This window comes from Limulus polyphemus, unplaced genomic scaffold (assembly GCF_000517525.1).
Source record: "Limulus polyphemus unplaced genomic scaffold, Limulus_polyphemus-2.1.2 Scaffold4456, whole genome shotgun sequence".
NCBI classification, from domain to species: Eukaryota; Metazoa; Arthropoda; class Merostomata; order Xiphosura; family Limulidae; genus Limulus; species Limulus polyphemus.
Genome location: NW_013670066.1, coordinates 80,578 through 87,693, shown reverse-complemented (window position 1 = coordinate 87,693; position 7,116 = coordinate 80,578). Strand labels below are relative to the sequence as shown.

The window sequence follows — 7,116 nt, the reverse complement described above, 5'->3', positions numbered from 1 at the left end:
AGAAACGTTGCGTCACGTGGTCATGTGACTCGCTGACGCAACAATATGCAGTTCTTTTAGGCCTATGTCTATGACACAATATGTGACAGATGATCTACCTTCTGTATCGTATAGTGTAACACATGAAAGAACTTGTAGCCTTTAGATAGGTGTTTTGTAGACAGTTTTGAATGTCTTTTAATGACTGCAGTAACGTCACCCAATGAAATATCGGGCACGACAATTTAATTATTTGTTCATCCAGGATCCTTTGTTAACAGTCGTCATTGTTTGTTTATGATAGGCCTATACGCGACGCGTAAAGAGGCTTGTTTTGATTTTTTTGAGAGGCATTATCAGAGAGAATTAACAATAAACATATACAATTATATTTTTATTCTAACTTGTGTGGAATTGTTCATCAAAAATGTTACTTGTTAGCAACATTTCACTTATTTTCATTTTTAGTCAGAAATAAGAGTATGTAATACATATGACTTTTTTTAGACTGCGTATTCATGATTAAAAACTCAGTAAAAATAAATGGAGCATGCAGTTTGTGATATGTGTGTGTTATAAAATTCCAATATTGATATTGTGCAGTAATATGCATTTGTTTTGCTCCTTATTTTAAATTTTCAAATATGCGCAACGGTCTACCCTGTTTTAGATCCAGCCAGGTATTGATCTCCAAACAGAGCGTCAGCTGTTTTTGATAATTGGACAGGTATCACTGTTAAACCACTTTTATGAACACCAGTGTTTTCATTAAATTCTTCATATTTCTAATTATGTTTATCATCACCACAAACATTAATTTTACTGTTTACTTATATGTATTCTCTAGCTTAACGGATTTGTAGAGTCTGGATTTTAACCAACCCCGTCGTCTTGCGGCTGTGGTAGATTGTGATAAATGCTGCATTGGCGGAGACGAGCTTTCAGATCAATACAGTGACGTGATAGGGACTCTGTGTGGTGGTGGAGACGTTACTATTTCAACTGACTAACAGAGTAAATCCTTCCGTTCTTCCATCAGAAATTGTGAATGTTCTGTTATTTGCAACTGATTACTGACACTGACAGCAAGAATTCTTGTTGATATTGTAAGTATCAATTACCTCATTTAGGATATTATGGTAAAAATAATCCAGATAAATTACAATTTTTTTTACCAAAAAGAGTGACATGAAATGAATGAAACGCAGTTGTTTCTGTACAGTAGAAAGTTTATAAATCAATTATTGTACACAGATATAATGATGCTGTACTCGCTATATATCGTATAGTTATATATATATATATATATATATTGTTTAAATGCAGTATGATAACATACTATCAATATCATAACAAGTAGTTGCATAGGAAACTTCTTATGGCTGTGGCCGCTTGTTAAGATGAGGATGACGTTTCGGGCTGTTTGTGTTGGTAGTGTTAGCGCAGGTTTATCACTGAAAGAAAAAACATCGGCCAGCAGCTCGAAATGTGAAACGCCGCCCTCAACTTAACAGTTAGGTACACCCCATTAGTTTCCAAACCGTGGCAGTCAGCTCTTTCCAAACTCGTTCTTAAAGTTTAAACAAGAATTTGAAGGAGAGAACTGGATGCATAGTTTTTAATTTTTATAACAGTTTTCAAATTTATTACATAGTCCACAATTATCAGGTAATACAAATAATCAACAGGAATACATTGGATAATTTTATATTTATACATTTTCATTCCTATTTTTCGTGCCCGTTTTTTAAGTAAGATTCGTAGTGGTGTTGAAAATAGTCAGTTTCTTTGTGAATACAAATCACTTGGTCCTTGCTGTTAGTTAAGGTTGCTACACATCTGACCAGTTCCATTTACAGTAGTCTAAATATGAAAAGGGAGCTGTATCATTTAATTTTCTTGGAAACCGATATGAGCCTAATCCACAATATCAAACTTTAAAGGAATTTTTATGAATGAGATACAAGTATTTGAAGTACCAAAGTAGTCCAATTTAATCTTTTATGATTTATCAATTGTTTAATATATTAGCTTAGATCCATCATCTCATGAAGTTTTATTGCTATTGCTGCAAGATCTGAAACTGGTTGTAAAATATTTGATTTTCTTTCAATTTTTATTTTACAAATTAAAATGATGTGGGCAGTTAGAAAATTTATAAACATCAAGGCCACCCCACCTGTGTTCTGTATCTAAAATATTGTTTTCTCTTGGTCACTTGGTGTAACAAGTAGTAGTTTAATGTAATTTTTGTCTTATTCACTAAAATTTGGAATTTTATGTAAAATTGTCTGTTTTTGGATTTTATGCAGTTGCTGAGATAAACTGGTTTTGGGGAATTCCATTCTTCATCAATAAATCTAGACAGAGGTAGACCAAAGAACAAGACCAGGTTTTGATTATATACTTGATTATATAATAAGTTAATAAGAAAGTATTGACTGGAATATGTACTAATGTAGATTTATTGTCTTGAAAATGTGATGCATGCTGTATGTAACATGTAATAAAAGTTTAGGTTTTGTTGTTTCTTTGGGATAACAAGCTAAAGAAAGCAATGAAAAACAAAAAAATATTTTTATTTACACATTACCAGTAGTATTAATAATGGTAGTGTTATACAGTGAATTTTAGTTGAACATTGATACAAGAAATCAGTTTAAAAAGTATAGTGAAAAATATGGTTGAATACATGTACTTTAATGACTCATATAATGAAACATTTCTCAGAAGGTCAACAGGAAGTGAACACTTAAGTGGGTGCTTGTTTATAAATTGGTAGACCCAATATAACTTTATGGATTGCCTGTGTCTATGCCATTAACAACAACTTTAGGAATAAAAAAAAATACTTTCTTAAACGATTTTGGCTTGTATCTAATACTGTTGTGAAAAAACTTAAAACCTAAGAATTAGGGTGATTAGTAGAGTATTAACATTTACTTGTAAACTGTAGGCTCTGTAATTTACATGTAATTGCCACTGAATATTTGTTTTGCCAGATAATCTAAAGAAAGTAAAGACATGGTGAACTAACTGCAGTTTTAGTTTATATACTGCCCATAACATTTGTTAAGCACATCATGTTTTTTTTGTTTGTTTGCTATTTGTTTATTCAAGGATAGAATTTTTCTTCTATAAAAGTAATCTTCTTTCATTTGATTAAGATTAATCAATAAGTATGTGGCAACCAATCAACAAGTATGTGTTGTGTTTGTTTAAAATTTATTTGAAGTTTGGATTAACCAAAACAGAAAAAGAATCATCTAATTGATGCAATTGTTTTACTTGTTTTCATGTATTGAAATGTGATGTGAATAATTGATGTTTCAAACTGTTTTTAACTTACAAACAAAAACATATTTAAAGATACAAAACTATTTCAATTATTGAAGACTTTTTTTGTTTTCTATTTAGTTTATGGGTTTTTGTGTCCAAGATTTCATTTTCATGAACCAATACTTTGTTTGCGAAATATAGTTCAGTTGTTTTTGAAAATTGTTGTCTTTAAACAAAAATATTTCTTCTATTTAAATGGTTGAATTAAGGAACTGTGTACAGCCTACCTTCTTTTATGTTGTGTTCATGATTTTCTATGAAAGTGAAAGACACTATTTCTTTACAGGTTCATTAGCTAAACAATGAACATAATGATGTGACTTTCTCTTCTACATTGTATAGTATAGACTTTAATAACAAAATAGAGTAGAGGAAGTGCCCTTTTCATATAATACATTTTTTATATTATATAAGTTTTATTATGTTAGTCAACTCATGAGGGAGACAGGTTTTTAGAAACCATTCAGAACTGTTTTCCTTACCAAATGGTCAGATAACTTACTAGGAACAATACTATTTTAGATTTATTGTTAACTCCTGATATAGAAATGGTTAAGAAGATGTAGATTAGTGAACATCTTGGTGCAAGTGATTATTGCTCAATTAGATTTGATGTTTTGCTGGATATGAAGATAAGGAATAGTGAAATTTTGGTTCCAAATTAAAATCTAAAACATTTGAAGGGATCAGATGAAAATTGGAAACTGAATTAATTGAAAATATTGATCAACTTTGGAAAATTTTAAATATAATTTGTTTTAATTTTTCAATACAGAAAGAAAAGAGTGGGTGCAACTGAAAGATCAGATTGGCTCATGGAATATAGGGGATAAAATTTAAAAAAAGCATTTTAAAGTGGAAGACTTTGAGGATTATAGAAGATCAAGAGAGTTTGTCAAACAAGGCATTAGGAAATCAAAAAGGGGTATATGAAAAAAGGTTGGTTGAAAATTTAAAAGTCAACAGTAAGGATTTCTTTAAATACTTTACTATTAGGATGGGAGTAGGTCTTTTGAGGGATGATACAGGAAGGCTCATAATTGATAATCATAAAATGACTAGGTTACTAAATTCTGCTTCTTTTTTTTTCAGTTTCTACTAATAAAGATTTAATCAATATTCCTTAACCTGAGCAGATGGAAACAAGAACAAACAAGATGATCATATTAAGTCTTAATTTGTTAATTAACAACTGGGAGGTTTAAAGAATGATAAATCTACCAAGCAAAATAATAATTTCCCCAAAGTTATCAAGGATGGATAAAGATTGGATATATGAGTGACTTGCTAATATTTTTTTTTATTCCTTGAGTAGGGGGCACATGCTAGATTATTTAAATTTAACTAATGTTACTCCTCTTTTCAAGGAATGTAATAAAAATTGTTCATGTAATTATAGGCCTATTGATCTTACATCAGTGACAAAGAGATGTTAGAAAGTCTGAGAGAAGATGCTTTGCAAATTCATTTAAAAAAGTTTCAAATTTTGTTGGACAACCTACATTGTTTTACTAGGGAAAATTTTGTTAAAAAACCTTATGCTTCTTATGTAGATAAGGGTAAGAGTGCTTTTTTTATTTTGCTTCAGTGGTGGATCCATTATATCCTCAATTGCATCATTCTCCATTTCTGGGTACAGTTTCAACTTGGAATGCTAGAATCTCTTGCTAAAGCTAAGAAATCCATCTCTTAATCAGAAGATGAATGCACTGCTACTACACCTTCAATTGGGGAAATGTAAAGAAAGAACCGAACATAAACTGTGGTTGTTGAATATGAGATGGACTATAAACTTGTTCTTAATGAATATCAAAGGTAGATCAAGAAGTTTTTTTACTGATGTGAGTTAAGCCTATAACACAGTGATTCCGAGATATTACGGCAATGGGAGAACTACATCTATAGCAAGGAAAATCTGAAATTTCTACATCAAATGAACTGGACAATAATTTGTTTGGGGGGAGGAAAATAATTTTCTCATCAGATGCTAAGCAAAAGATTATTACATTTCTAAGGGATAACAAGGGGTCAGTTTGGACCATCTAGGCTATCTCATTTTCAACTACAGATTATGAGGAATTGGTTCGTAAACACAGGCATGCTTACACATCACAATTCAATAAGAGTGTATTCTTTTCATTCACATTTATACATTATTATTATTATTATTCACTGTATTCATTTACATTCATAATTATTCTTTTATTTAATTATTTAACATTTGATATATAGTTACTCACCAATTATATGAGTTTATTGGTGTTTAATTTCTATACTAATAGTAATTTTAAGTACATATTTACCTTTTTACTAATTGAACATGGCAAGTATGTAAACTCTTGTATGCCAGAGTTTTGGTACTATATTAAATAGTGTTTAGATCTGTATTTCCAACAAGTTGGAAATTAGTGTGTAAAGTTGTGTATAAACAACATCAGTAGTGTACAACCAAGAATGTAATGTTGGTGTCAAGAGTGTAATAATTTTGTAGCCCAAGTTAAAGTGGTCTATATTGATGTGAGCCAGTTGTAACAATGTTGTAGAAAATCACAAAGTTTAGTTCACCATCCTACTCCAAACTACATGTAGAAACCATTATCTTATATTCAACCTACATCTTAAAAAAAACAAAGAACTCCTCCATTCTCCTCTTAATCTTCTTCACCATTGAAACTTCTACTGTATATAAAGGTAAATTATTCCATAAGCTGACCACTTAACTAGAAAGTGCTGGAAACAAGTACATTTGTGTGGTGATGGATTATTTCACCAAGTAGCCTGAGGCGTATGCAATACCAAATCAGGAAGAAACAACTGTAGCAAATCTTCTTCAAATTTGGTATGCTATATGAACTGCATTCAGATCAAGGCCGTAACTTCGAATCAGCTGTGTTCCAAGTCTGCTGCAAGTTGTTTGGCATCCAAAAGACCAGGACAATGCCACTTCACCCACAGTCCGATGGGATGGTAGAAAAGTACAATTGGACACTGGGACAGGAATTGGCAAAGTTTTGTAATAGCCACCAGGATGACTGGGATATCTTACTCCCTCCACTGTTGATGGCCTATAGAACAGCAGAGCATGAAGCCAGTGGATAGACTCCAGCAAAGTTGATGTTTGGTCGGGAACTTTGGTTGCCAGTGGATCTGTTAACAGGATGCCCACCTTATGAAGAGTTGCCTGAAAATGTGTCAGAGTTTGTGAAAGTGTTATCGAAAAGGATGGATGATATTCACCATCAGGTGCATTCAAACTTGAAAACGTCTGCTGATTCGATGAAGTTATGTTATGATAAAAGATCTACTGAAGTCAGCTTTGTACCAGGAGACAAGGTGTGGTTCTATAATCCCAGGAAGACCAAAGGGAAGTCTCCTAAGTTGTCTTCTCCATGGGAAGACCCATATGACATAGTGGATCGTCTCTCAGATGTGGTCGGCGAGGTAAGCCAAAGGTGGTGCATGCCAACAGGCTTTGCTGTTATCATGGTCCAGGACATTTCAGTTGGGATGAAGTGAACAATGGAACAAAAGACGCCACTGAAAATGTGTCACCTGGAAGCCACTGTCAAAGAAGAAACTCTACTCGGTTTTGAGAAGGGAAACAGTGAAGCCCTTGATGAAGTTACTACCACTGATGTGACTGTTACCAATGATAGGACATTTCCTGATGAAGTAGATGAACCTCAGGTGAAGCAGAAGCTAACGAGACGGAGACCAGTACGGAAGAAGACACGTCCCGTAAAATTAAGAGACTTTGTTGAATTGTAATTTTGTGTTTGTAATTCTGTACAGTTAATT

General features: G+C 32.5%; 1 protein-coding gene across 1 annotated transcript in view; it reads left to right on the top strand.

Annotated features, from left to right (window-relative positions):
* The first annotated feature begins 834 nt into the window (after positions 1 to 834).
* The window catches only part of LOC106471173, a 67,859-nt gene continuing 61,577 nt past the window's right edge, over positions 835 to 7,116 (top strand). The window contains exons 1-2 of the mRNA XM_013931761.2: positions 835 to 1,085; positions 2,292 to 2,371. The gene's annotated coding sequence lies outside the window, so the exon portion shown is untranslated. The remainder of the gene's footprint in view (positions 1,086 to 2,291; positions 2,372 to 7,116) is intronic.